Source organism: Lytechinus variegatus, chromosome 17, assembly GCF_018143015.1.
Source record: "Lytechinus variegatus isolate NC3 chromosome 17, Lvar_3.0, whole genome shotgun sequence".
Taxonomy (NCBI): domain Eukaryota; kingdom Metazoa; phylum Echinodermata; class Echinoidea; order Temnopleuroida; family Toxopneustidae; genus Lytechinus; species Lytechinus variegatus.
In genome coordinates, this window is record NC_054756.1 from 28,988,936 (window position 1) to 29,003,837 (window position 14,902).

At 33.9% G+C, this 14,902-nt stretch overlaps 1 long non-coding RNA gene across 1 annotated transcript; it reads right to left on the reverse strand.

Annotated features, from left to right (window-relative positions):
* Window positions 1–12,297: 12,297 nt before the first annotated feature.
* On the reverse strand, window positions 12,298–13,646 carry LOC121431349. Its single transcript, XR_005972114.1, has 3 exons — window positions 13,567–13,646; window positions 12,631–12,714; window positions 12,298–12,377 (listed from the first exon to the last, which is right to left on the reverse strand). It is a non-coding gene; the product is annotated as an uncharacterized LOC121431349 (long non-coding RNA).
* Between the last annotated feature and the right edge of the window lie 1,256 nt (window positions 13,647–14,902).

Below are 14,902 nucleotides of genomic sequence, written 5' to 3' on the forward strand. Positions count from 1 at the left end.
GTTTCAAAAATGATAATATAAGTCCAAAGTCTTTTCACCAGACCCGGTTGTTTCAAAAATTATAATATAAATCCAAAGTCTTTTTCCAGACCGTGTTGTTTCAAAAATTATAATATAAATCCAAAGTCTTTATTCCAGACCCGGTTGTTTAAAAAATAATAATATAAGTCCAAAGTCTTTATTCCAGACCCGATTGTTTCAAATATTATGATATGAGTCCAAACTAAGATACGATAATGATGTTCCGGTGGAATAAAAATGAGAATCGAGCCTAGTCTTCTCTCCAGACCCAGTTAATTAAAACTGGTGGAATCAAAGTCTCTGTTGTTGTTTTAAATTATACTGTGAATATTGTGAATATACGCGCTATGAGTAAATTGAGAATCAAGTATAGTGTTTTCTCCAGACCCGGTTATTTAAAACTAAAAACTAAACCCTATAGTAATGCCTTCATATAGCACAAAAGTCCAGTCTTTTTCCAGACGCAGTAGTTTCAAAAATTATAATGTAAGTCCAAAGTCTTTTTTCCAGACCCAGTTATTTCAAAAATTATAATATAAGTCCAAACTAAGATACCATAATGATATTCCAGTGGAAAAAAAGAAAATCGAGCTTAGCCTTTTCTCCAAACTCTGTTATTCAAAAATTGTAAATAACAATACAACAACAACAAAAACCGTATAAAGACCCCATAATCTTATTAATGCTGGATAACATGGACACATGGACATATAGCGTAGTCTTTCAGCCAGACCCAGTCATTTGTTTTTCAAAAGGCTAAGAGTAAAAATATAAATAACTCCAAATCTAATACCAAGCAATCCTTGAACCTAAGAACATGTTTTTAAAAAGAGGTTTAGAATGTTGTCTTTATTCCAGACCTAATCATTACAAAAATTACGAAAAAAGTCTTCTAACATAAGACCCTATCATATTCTCTTGGAATAACATGAGTTGTAAAACGTACTCTTTCCTCCAGACCAGGTTATCTAAGAAATGAATTAAAAAAGAAAATCAAATCTAAAACAATTTTTTTAAAAATCTACACCCAGTAAAAAATATGTCTGTACCCCACACCCAGATTCTTTTGTATAATAATACTAAGACCCCAACATTGTAATTATGCATTTGCAAAGAAAACGTCCATTTTCCAGACTTGGTTATTATTTAAAAATAAAATTGTCTAAAACAAATACCCAATAATCTAACTACTGTGGAATAACATGGAGATCGATTGTAGACTTTCCTCCAGACACAATTATTTCAAGAATAAAAAACAATAAAACCCAACGCCCAACAACGAATACAAAGAATCTAAGAGCCAATAATCCTCCAAATTAAGACCAAGTACAAAAGCACATGTTTAGAGCGTTGTCTCTATTCCAGACCCAGTCATTTACAAATTAATTCAATCTTAAAAATGTAAGACTTTGTAATATTCTTACTCCTGTTGAATAACATTATTATTATGCTTAGACCTTCGTCTAGACCTAGCTATTTATAAGATAAACAAATATTGAAAAAAATCAAAGCTGAGACCAATCTTTAAAATTAAACCCAGTTAAAATGCTTGGGTTTAGAGAGTTGTCTTTACCCCACATCCAGTTCTCTTAAAATACAAATTAAGCAAAGGATTAATCTAAAAACTTAGACACCAGCATCTCCCAAACTATAAAACCCTGTGATAAGGCATACCGTAAGTTGGTATACAACTTGTTTTTGTTTGATGGAAGTGAAATAAATAAAATTGAATTGAATTGAATACCACAAAAACGTCAAATTAATAAAAGGTGTACATATTCAGATCTGAATGGTACGCGCCTTAAAAACCCAAAATAACAACAACAACGTTATTCTACATCAATGATATTGTGGCGTCTTTGTTAATATAGTTTGTCTGTTTTTATCGTTTCTAATAATTTCCTATTTTGAAATAACTGCATGGGTCTAGAGCAAAGACTACACCATATTTAAAGACTGGGCGTTGTGCGCCTGTAATCCAAGCTATGTGGGGAAGTTACAAATTGATGCAGAGGTTCGAGGTTCGAGCCCTGGTCACGTCTTTCGGATGGCGACGTTAAAGGTCGGTCCCAGACGTAAATAATCATATCTGATTGAGACACGTCTGACAAAACTCAAACACACACACCCACACACGTTTGCCCCCTGGAAAGATTAAACCTCGAGGTGTTGATGGACCTGAATCCACCGACGGGACAGCCTAACTCCGTAACTCTGGTACGGGTGTGGGAGGGGGCTCTTCTTTCTTTGCCTGTCTCTCTTTCAGTCATTTCAAATCATTTTTTTCCCATCTTATCACTTCTTGATCACATAAATCCTCTCTCTCTCTCTCTTTACTTAACGGGTCAATATAACCCCAGAAAATATATCTTAGGCCACTGAGATTATTAGAATTGTAACAAAAAAAAAAATGCTGAATATATTACAAATGGTGCTTGGTACACTGAAAATTTAAAGTACCGAAGAACTTGTTAAAACTTTATCCCCTCTTGCTAGAATGAATTTCTTCTAGATAATATCTCATAGATCGTCAATTAACAACCTTATCGTTTACGGGAAGTAATCCCCATATTGTGTGCTGATATCTTATTCCTCAGTTTTTTGTTTTATATGTATTTAAAGGTTTTGTGTTTTTTTTTCATAAAAAAAGGAATGAATATACAAAAAATAATAATAATAAACAAGTGGAATGCCTCTGACCGTCTCACCTGCATCACGCGATTCAACATAGCAGCAGTGCTGACTTTGAAAACTACTATAACTCGCACAAGATGTTAAGTGATACTTGGTTACTCTTATTTCCACGTTTTATGAACTAGACCAATACACTTACAGAGATAGGATGGTAATTCAACAAATACCCCCAATGTGGCCAAAGTTCATTGACCTCACATGACCTTTGACCTTGATCATGTGACCTGAAACTTGCACAGGATATTCAGTGATACTTTATTACTCTTATGTCCAAGTTTCAAAAGTCAGATCAATAAACTTGCAAAGTTATGATGGTAATTCAACAGATACCCCCATTATGGCCAAAGTTCATTGACCTTTGACCTTGGTCATGTGACCTAAAATGCACACAGGATGTTCAGTGATACTTGATTACTCTTATGTCCAAGTTTTATGAACTAGACCAACATACTTTCAAAGTTTTGATGGTAATTCAACAAAAAAAACAATTCGGCCAAAGTTCATTGACCCTAAATGACCTTTGACCTTGACCATGTGACCTGAAACTTGCCCAGGATGTTCAGTGATACGTGATTACTATTATGTGCAAGCTTCATGAATCAGATCCAAAACATTTTTAAGTTTTGATTGTAATTCATCAGATACCCCCAAATCGGCCAAAGTTCCTTGACCCTAAATGACCTTTGACCTTGGTCATGTGACGTAAAACTCATGCAGGATGTTTGGTGATACTTGATTAACCTTATGTCAAAGTTTAATGAACTAGGTCTATATATTTTTTAAGTTATGATGATATTTCAAAATCTTAACCTCAGGTTAAGATTTTGATGTTGATTCCCCCAACATGGTCTAAGTTCATTGACCCTAAATGACCTTTGACCTTGGTCATGTGACGTGAAACTCTAATAGGATGTTAAGTAATACTTGATTAACCTAATGGCCAAGTTTCATGAACTAGGTTCTTATACTTTCTAAGTTATGATGTCATTTCAAAAACTTAACCTTAGGTTAAGATTTGATGTTGACGCCGCCGCCGCCGTCGCCGTCGGAAAAGCAGCGCCTATAGTCTCACTCTGCTATGCAGATGAGACAAAAAGAAGTAATAAAAATAATACTAAATAAAATTGTTACCCTTCTTCTCATACAGTGGGTGGCAAAAATAGTCAATCATGACTTATTGCCAAATAAAAACATGGAATTAAATGGTTATCCCTTCTTGTTAGATTGTTTTTCTTTTATATAATATGTCATAGATTGTCAATCAACAACTTTATCGTTTTCGGGAAGTAATCCCCCTATTGTTTACTGATATCTTATTTCTCAGTTTTTTTCATATGTATTTTAATGTTTTGTTATTTAGGTGTTTTCAAAGGAAAAAGGAAGGAATATACAAGAAATTATTTTTTTAAAGGACAAGTCCACCCCAACAAAAACTTGATATGAATAAAAAGAGAAAAATTCAACAAGCATAACACTGAAAATTTCATCAAAATCGGATGTAATATAAGAAGGTTATGGCATTTTCATGTTTCGCTTCATTTCACAAAACAGTCATATGCACATCTCGGTCGGTATGCAAATGAGGAACTGATGACATCACTCACTCACTATTTCTTTTGTATTTTCTTAAATGAAATATGAAATATTTTTATTTTCTCGTCATTGTCATGTGAAATGAAGTTTCATTCCTCCCTGCAACACGTGGAAATTTATTATTTTAACATTTTGTGCTTTAGGCAAGGAGGTCCTAATCATCAAATTCGTAAAAATTGAAATAATGTATAATTCAAACAATGAAAACCAAAAGAAAGAGTGACATCATCGACTCTCTCATTTGGATGTAGCTGGCTCGTTCATATAACTATTTTGTTCAAAATAAACAAAACTTTGAAATGTCATAACATTCTAATATTTTACATCCGATTTTGATGAAATTTTCAGCATTGTGCTTGTCTGATTTTTCTCTATTGATTCTCTATTGATTCAAATCAACATTTTTCTGAAGAGGACTTGACCTTTAATGGTTGCAGGGTCTTTGTTTTGTTGTTGTTGTTGTGTTTTTAATGACTTTTATAACTGGGTCTGACAGAAAGACTACGCTACATTTCCATGTTATTCAACATAAATAGGATCGTGGGTCTTTGTTTTTTTATAATTATCATAATTTTTGAAATAAATTGGTCTGGAAAAAAGGACTTTGGACTTATATTACAATTTTTTAATTAACCGGGTCTGGAAAAAAGATTTCGCATTTTTGTGCCATATAAACACATTACTATAAAGTTTCAGCTTTTAGTTACCGGGTCTGGAGCAAAGACTATGCTTGATTTTCAATTTACCATTAGCGTCTGGAGAAAAGACTAAGCTCGATTCTCATTTTTATTCCACTGGAATATCATTAATGTATCTCATTTGGGACTAAAATTATAATTTTTGAAATAACCGGGTCTGGAAAAAAGATTTTGGATTCATATCATGATTTTTGAAACAACAGGGTCTGGAAAAAGACTTTGGACTTGCATTACTATTTTTTAAACAACCGGGTCTGGAATAAAGACTTTTGGCTCATATGATTATTTTTTAAACAACCGGGTCTGGAATAAAGACTTTGGATATATTATTATTTTTTAAACAACCGGGTCTGGAATAAAGACTTTGGATTTATATTATAATTTTTTGAAACAACCGGGTCTGGAGAAAAGACTTTGGACATATATTATCATTTTTGAAACAATCGGGTCTGGAATAAAGACTTTTGGATCATATGATTATTTTTTAAACAACCGGGTCTGGAATAAAGACTTTGGACTTATATTATTATTTTCTAAACAACCGGGTCTGGAATAAAGACTTTTGATTTATATTATAATTTTTGAAACAACAGGGTCTGGAAAAAGACTTTCGATTTATATTATAATTTTTTAAACAACCGGGTCTGGAATAAAGACTTTGGGCTCATATTATTATTTTTGAAACAACCGGGTCTGGAATAAAGACTTTGGGCTCATATTATTATTTTCGAAACAACCGGGTCTGGAATAAAGACTTTGGATTTATATTATAATTTTTTAAACAACCGGGTCTGGAATAAAGACTTTGGACTTATATTATTATTTTCTAAACAACCGGGTCTGGAATAAAGACTTTGGATTTATATTATAATTTTTGAAACAACAGGGTCTGGAATAAGACTTTGGGCTCATATTATTATTTTTGAAACAACCGGGTCTGGAATAAAGACTTTGGGCTCATTTTATTATTTTCGAAACAACCGGGTCTGGAATAAAGACTTTGGATTTATATTATAATTTTTGAAACAACCGGGTCTGGAATAAAGACTTTGGATTTATATTATAATTTTTGAAAAAACCGGATTTGGAATAAAGACTTTGGACTTATATTATAATTTGTTAATTAACCGGGTCAGGAAATGAGACTTTGCACGTTTGTGCTAAATGAACGCATTACTATACGATTTTAGCTTAGAACGGATTTGCCAAAAATCCCTTCAAATTTATTACATTTGTGGGTAAAGTCATTATTACATTTGTGGGCGATCAAATATTATTATATTTGTGGGTGAAATTATTACATTTGTGGGTAAAGTGTTATTACATTTGTGGGCGTTATTACATTTGTGGGTAAAGTGTTATTACATTTGTGGGCGTTATTACATTTGTGGGCGATTATTACATTTGTGGGTGTAACAGCCCCCCCCCCCCCCCTCCAAATAAAAACAGAAAACAAAACTTTTGGGTCAGTAAAACAGTCCCCTTTGATCTTTCCGCGGCCTCTGCCGGCTATTTGACAAAGTTACGATAACAGTAATTTTTATTCAGTGGGGCCCAGTTCGAGTTTTTAAATATTCGTTTCTATGGCCCGAATTCACAAACGAGGTTTAAACCCCCTCCTAGGTTTTTTAGTCCATGGTTTAAACCCCGAGGGGGTTTAAACCCCCTCTCTGTTTCACGAACGATGGTTTCTTTAGTCTATGGTTTAAAATTAAACTATGGTTTAAATAAACCATGGTTTTATTTTAGTCCACGGTTCTGAGCATGCTCAGTAGAGCGTTTGTTGTCTGCTACGTCTTTGCTTACCACGACAAACAGGGTTCGAGAATCCAAAGTCTGGGGTATAAAATACCGAAATCTCAATCTCAATCGATTACATGAAATGAAAGTACATTAAAAACTTATTCATTGTTGGATGAGTTGAATTGTATTGTACATCCGCTATTTTTATATACATCACAAAATGCAATAAAAATGAAAATTTGTCTCAACCATTGCGGTCGTCTGCGCGTCGACGATAATCTCATGTCGGTCCCATCCGTAAACATCGATGTCATGCTTTTAATCATTGAATAAATTTAATTCGGCTGAAAAGAAAATGACAACAAACAGACGTAATATAAAGATTACCCGATGAAACTTGAAGTATGAATATAATTACTTTATCAGTTTCAAGATTAAGTAGTATCTTATCAGATCGCTTTCTCTTAATACTTACCATTTTGGTGTTAAGCGGCATTTAATATGAAAATAAGCTGTTGATTTTGCATGTCTACGATCTCGATCGCTAAGTTTAGTTGAGGCTGAGCTGAGAGTTAACAACGCGCATGCCCGTACAGTCGTCCGGCAACCAATATTCGAAAAGTAGGCCTATATGGGTCTTCTAATGCTTTTTCAGTATAAAAACAACAATCATAACAAAGATTGTCGATCAGCTGTTCTTACGTCATAATCAAAATTGCGAAACGACCTTTGAATCCAGTTCCATCGCCAAAAATATCAAAAAAAATTAAATTCAAATGTAAATTCTAGAAAGAACACGTCACAAAATTTTCTGAAGTAAACTTTATCCTCCAATTTGTTTATTTTCCTTTCTTAAAATTGAGACCGCCCTGATTTATTCCCTAAATCTTGACTTTATTTTGTTAATGGTAATCAAAAGTGCATCCTATAACTCTAGCACGCATAAAAAATAAATATTTGTGGATCACTGAAACATTGGCTGAAATCCCTACTCAAAATAGTTTAGTTCTTTTATGATGGTAAAAAATACAAGATCATTCAAAATCGAAATAAAACATATATTTGGGACGAGATGACCCGACTTTTGGAAAGATAACCTTTTTGGGGGTGGGGTAGTTGTAGCTAGAATTAGAAGTTTATTTCATTCCCAAAAAAAATTGAGGTTTATCATATATATTTCCTGAATATTTTTTTATCAAAATAAATTATATCAATTTCTATTTCTCTTTTCAATTTGAAACTTTTCTCAATAGTTAAACAATAATGAAGTGAAAGTGATGAAGTGTTCTCTCTCGTTCTCATAATCTTTCTCTTGTTACCGCTCATTTTCTTTCTATATCTCTCACACACACTAGCGTACCTACGGGGGGCAGACTGCCCCCCCCCTGACGAGTCACAACCCATGCAAGGGGCCTATTCCTGCCCCCCCCCCCTGACGAGAAGTTTTTTTTTTTGCTTGTCCATTTTTTTCTGGTACGAAATCCTTTTGTGATTGAAGACCCCTTTTTGTCATTTTTTTGCCGACGATTTGCCCCCCCCCCCCTGTGGAAATCCTAGGTACGCTACTGCACACACATTCACCATCCTACTACCTTTTTCTCTCTGTCACCCCCTCCCCTTGCTCTTTCAAAATTGCATCAACAGAAAACCTGTAATAAGAAGCATCTTACATCAAAGCAGTTTAAATATTTTAAAGTTAGTTATTTTTTATTTCAATATTTCAAGGCGCTGTACATAGAGAAATCATGAAAATTTCAATATTCAAGCATATAATTATTTCCTGTCTTAATGATTGTACAACAAAATACCTTGGCAAAAATATAATGGAAATATTTTCAAATGTCAAATTCATTAGAGTGTACATTCTATAGGCATATAATATTCTCAGTACATGTACATGTAATGTATTAATCCAATGAACAATGTTTCTCCCCCCCCAAAAAAAAAAAAATATATATATATATATATATACATTGCAGCCTGCAGGTCATGTATAGATCAAGTTCCAATAAGTCTAGCAAAGCCAGTGCATCTAGTATTCTACTTTGACTTCACTCCCTTCACGCTTATTTTTTGTAACTGTGTTGACATTAATAAAAAAATAGATTTTATTTTTTAAAGTGATTTTTTTATTAATTTAATTCTCCAATTAATTCATTTTCATACATACAAAATTCTGTGAACAAGTTAGTTTAGATCATTTATGCATTCAATTTTGTTGAAAATCTATATAAATATCAAGCATTCCCAGAATTAAACTATCATCTTTATTTCCCTCAACCATGGAATACGGCAACTTCAAATCCAGCACTGCCTCAAGTTACACCACCCAAACAACCAAGTGCATCTACTCTGATTTCGTTTTCCCATTCTAGGTGAATATTTCTCACAATATATCTGACATCCCCCCATAATATATATAAGGGGGTACTTATAACAAAAGTGCAGAATACAATTTTCCTACTAGTGAAAATCCTTTGAAGCAAGCACTATAAAATTGCATTCTTAATCCTTATTGTAATACATGATTAGAAAATACTCTTGCATATAAGAACTTTAAATAAAACCTAATCAAACATCCTGTCCCCCCCCCCCCCCCCCCCTCCGCTTCAAATCCATCATTGACTGAAAGACATATCTCAATAAATCAACCGTGTAAAGAACATTTATCTTTTAAATATTTTATGAAACAAAAATATGTTTGATAATCTATTGAAATAAACAGTTCTTAAATTAGGAAATGCATCCTCACAAAATGAAAGGTCATTCTTTTTTATGCTTGTTGCAATTAATACACAAATAATGATTGCAAATGTGAAAACTCCATGTCCAGTTGAAGCTTTTTTGAATAAAAACTATCTCATAGTGGACCTCTCAAAATACTTCCCAAATCATAATATAATTACATTATCAAGAGTATTCATCACTTTCCTTGAAACAAAATAATAAAACCCTCCCAACTGAGATGAATGTGACACATTGTTGATATTTATAAATCTGCAAAAGAACAGAAGTTCATCTATTTCTTTCACAACAAGGACAAATTCTACAAATTCATTTGTCTGAGGTATCAAGGAAACATTCCCAGACTGGTGGAATTTCTTCAAAATCGCATTCCTCTTCAAGGTAATTTAGTATCATTAAAATTACCATGCCTTTTTTTCCCTTTTCCATTGACCCTTTCTGCCAGAATATTTTTTGGCCAGACTCATATATCAGAAGTAGTTGAAATAGATGTTAAATACTGTAGCAAATTAAACATGATCCCCAAATCAAGTACAAGTACATGTAATTACAAGATCAATTGGATGCACAATACACTGGTACACACAAAATAATCTGAATATACTACAGATATGTAGTAAGGTATTTAGAGGTGAAGAGGGATTTATAAAACTGAACTGGGAGGGTGAATCATTTGAAGTATGAAAAGGGCTTCAATATATGTATGTTACCAGATTCAAGCAATTCAATGAACTGTGCACTGAATATTGTATACTTCTGAAAAGAATGCATTGCATTGTTGTCTGTTTTTAAAGAAATTTTTATAATTAAGTCTTTAATGTTTTCAAAAATTCAATTTATGGTTCCGAGAACAATCAGAAAACACAATGTACATTGGTGTCAGAAGCTGAACCTATCAAGTAGAGAGTTACCAGTACGTTAACATGATTTATAGTATGTGTTTTACAACTGTACTGTTACTATATGTTATGTACTTAATGCATTTCAATATTGAATTTTAACCCTGCAGCAATACCACAAACCTTTGTTCTGCAAAATGGAATTTGAATTACCCATCTCAAGGAAAAAAGAATCATCTGTCAGAAGAGTTTGAGCTGGTAGAAGTGCATGCCATTAGAATTGAAGTTCAATGGAAGAAACATGGTCTCGACTTTATAAAGAGTACAAGATGAGAGTGAAAGAACATGATATGAGATTGAAAGAGCATGAAATGAGATTGACAGACACGATATGAGCTTGAATGAGCACAAACTACGAATGGACGTTTTGAATAAAGAAAGAGAGGTTGCTGAAGCTAAGCTGCAGGAATCACAGGGTTAAAATAATCAATTTATTAACAAATAAAGAAGTAAAGTATTCTTCATAAATTTTAATGAACTCTGTGTTTCTATGTTCTTAATGCTTTTGCCATTGTTATAGGCATTCCTCTCCACATGAAGTTGGAAGGGGTATATAAGAAGCATATGGCCCAATCCCCCCCCCCCCGGCTCTTGATGTAGACATGTGTCCCATCAATTGCACCTTTCACTCCTGGAAATCTAACAGTTAGATAGAACTGTCTCCGAGTTGCTTCAACTTCTTCTCTTGTAGGAATCTTCATGTATTGCCTCTTCCTTCTTGCTTTAGCTTCTGACACATTGATGACTGCGATATTGCTGCCTCATCACCATGCATCTTTTAAAATGATCCTGTAAAATAAAAACAAACCATATGGTTGATGGGTGAGGTGATTGTTTTGAGGTAATTTAAAACATTTCATTGAAGCACATACAGATGTTAAACAATGAATATTCATCTTGTACAAATATCATACAATTTTCTCCAATATATTTTAACAAGTGGAACGCCTTTGGCAGTCTCGCCATCATTATGCGATTCAATATAGCAGCAGTGCTGACTTTCAAAAACAACTATTGAATAATTTTTTTGCCCAATGCTTTAATGATTTTTTACCTTGAAGTTTAACACATCTTTTGATTAAAGGTAAAAGAAAAATAATTGGGTTGTACAGTACCCGAACAATGTACCATCAATTTTTAATTTCAGCCAAGTCGTCACTAGTGAATTATATTTGTGACATAAATTGAGGAAACAGAATTGAAATTAATAGAGAAGTGACAAAGAAGCATTTTTTGTGATATATGAATTAATTTTGCATAAATTAACATAAATAATTTTCTAGTCAAAATTTCAAAAAGTCTGTGTGGAAATTTGGGGACCCTCATGTACATGTAGCTCTACCAGACGGATGAAAAAAAAATCAAAATTGGTCTACAAATACAGAAGCATTTTTTGTGATTATGAATTTTGCATAAATTAGCATGAATAAATTTTGCATAATTTTATATTCGAAATTTCAAAATTTTGTGTACAAGTTTGGTGAACCTCATGAAGCTCTACAACGAGTTAATGGCAAAAATTATAACTCTAACCTGACATAACAGTTGTAAAAGCAAAGCCTCACTACTGCTGTGGTAGTTTTTGAATTTTAAAATTATGCAATTCATAGGGACTTGACTGTTGCTGAAATGATACTCTTATTTATGTGCTCCTTCTCTGATTTCTAGATATTGTCATGTCATCAGCTTTATCTGGAGTCCTAAAATTATAGAAACAATCTCAGTCACTAGATTTAACAGTGCCAAGAAACATTCAATAATCGTTTATGAAAAATTAAATTACTTACCCACTGCATAAAAATGGAGAGTTGTCAACACCTGCAAATAAACAGGAAGTTGATCTACCTCTGAGCTGTGTGTCCCTCTTCATTTCGGCTTCCAGCATATTGGTGACGGTTTATTTTGACAGTCGAGATGGCCCATCCTTGTACGATTTCGATGGATTTTTAGCATCATGTAGCCCACAATGTCTTGGGAAAGGTAGCTGTATGCAGAAGAGTTGAATATTATTTTTAATTCTTTTATTTTGTGATTTTTATAATCATTTCAAACTGTGCATGTAGATTTGATCTGCCAACATAATTACTGCAATCTTAATTTACTTCCTGAGATTAACAAAAACTACATTCAAGCAATTTCATTTCTTCATTCTAAATATTTCATGTTGGATATCTTAAATCATTTCCATAATACTTTTAAACAAATCAAAACAATGTAAATCAAATTAATAATCATACCTCTTAGTAATTTAAAGCTGTGAAGAAGATGGAGATAATCCATAGAGACCTACACTGTATGGTACCTCTGATGCCGATGTAATTCTGTGAAACAGTGGTCAAATTAAAAAAAAAAAAAATTTCATTAAACAAAAAATATTCATTGGTTTATCACTTTTTAAATGCGAATCTCACAGTAAACAATGTGAATGATAAATAAATAAAAAATATATTGTAATAATTTGTTTGAAACTGGAATATGCCTTTCAAAATTAGGCCTAGGCCTAACGACTTAACTTAAATCTTTATTTTTTTTTGTGGGGGGGGCTCTATTTTCTTTATTTGCAAGTGAAAAGACTTTAGACCAAATTTTGAGTAATCAACTCTTTAATATTCCTACAGCCTCAAAAATTGGCCTGTGCTGAAAGCAAACAGGTAGGTCTCGATCTACAAATGTATATTTTGAATTTGAAATGCAATTTAGGCATTTTAGTAGGCCTACGAAGTTTAGTCAAGGCAAATTCAAAATCAAATTGAAAAAAATTCTTTCTGACTCTGAGTTTCTCCTCTTAAAATGCAACAAATAGTACAAAAATTATGTAGATTTAGATATTTCATTTTCATCTTGACACTGACAAATTAAGATATAGATGGCATAATAATATAAATATTCTCGTGAAGCTCATAAAACAAGTAAGACCGGCCGGCCCGCGGCTGAGCACCTTCAATTCGTTCAACAACACAGCGACAAAATATCCCAACAATTAAATGCACGGATGGGACTGTGGCAATACACACGCGACGATAAAGTGCATCGTCTGGACTTGTCAATACCAAAACCTCGTTCGCAATCATGAAAAACAACACTACCAATTTCATATAACTGCTTAAAACGTATCAATATATTCCAGAGAAGGAAAGCGGGAATTTTTTACGAATTCAAAGAAGAATACTTACGAATTTCTAATCAAGAAGACCACTTGTCTGGTCCAGGACCGCAAGAAAAATTTTCTTCGCTTCACGGATTTTTCACAAACTCCTCAAGTGCGCATGCTCGTAAAATTAAACCATGGTACTATGGTTTAAACCACATCTAAGAGCAGACTAAAAAATATGACGTTTCATGACGTTTTATGACGCATTTAAACCCCCTCGGGGTTTAAACCTCTTTCGTGAAACGTAAGTGAAAAGCCCAGCTCGGGGTTTAAACCAGGAGGGGGTTTAAACCACCAAAAACCAGGAGCTAGGTTTTTCGTGAATTCGGGCCAAAAAAGATTACTTTTCTCAGGCCTTCCCCCGAGCGGACTTTGACATGACAGAAGGCAGGAATGGTTTCATCCGATCAAAAGAATTATAACACATTTACTGATAAAATAAAATAAAACTTGTTTTATTAACTAAAATATTATGAAAAAGCCATTTGCTAAAATATTTGAAGAGTACTGATGGCTAATCTTTTGACAGTTCCATAACATTTTCTCCGGTGACAATTGCTCCGATGGAAAACATGCAGGTTAAACCAGGTGCCTTACCTTACTTCCAAAACTAAATAAACCCTAATCTTTGCATTATCTAAGACAAACAAATCCAAAACAATCCTGGTGGGTGTTTCATAAAGCTGTTCGTAAGTTAAGAGCGACTTTAAGAACGACTGGCGATCCTTTCTTACGCGCTAAACCATCGCCAATTCAATATACATCTCACCGCAAGAAGGGATCACCAGTCGTTCTTAAAGTCGCTCTTAACTTACAAACAGCTTTATGAAACACCCACCTGATTCAACACGGTAATCTCTGGGATTTTAAGACGGGAGCAAATGCCGCAGGAGCATATGTCGTGTCTTTTTTATCGTTACCCTTAAACGAGTTACTTAAATCATAACTAAATCTTGCATTTTTTATATGCTGTTTAAGTACTGTGCGGTGTTTCGAAAGACGTGGTAATGCAAGAAGCGATCATCGTCTCCGGAGCATCGTCCGCGTAGATAATACGAACGCTACGACTTCTTCAAGGCCAGAGGCGTTTTATCAAAGCCTAATGTTTAACACTGAAAATCAGAATGTTCAATCTGCCGCTGCCGTCATCCCAAGCCCGAATACCCATGCCGAGTCTCACCAGCCTACCATGCCCGACCCTGCTGGAGAGCCTATGACGTCTCTCAGCCTCCAAGGCAAAACAGAAGAATCTGACAATGCTGAACATCGTCCGGAGCCGATAGCTGTAGATTTTGAAGGCTATGTGCCAATGGATAGGATCAGCAGGGTATCTGTAAATGTGCAAACTAATGATAGGT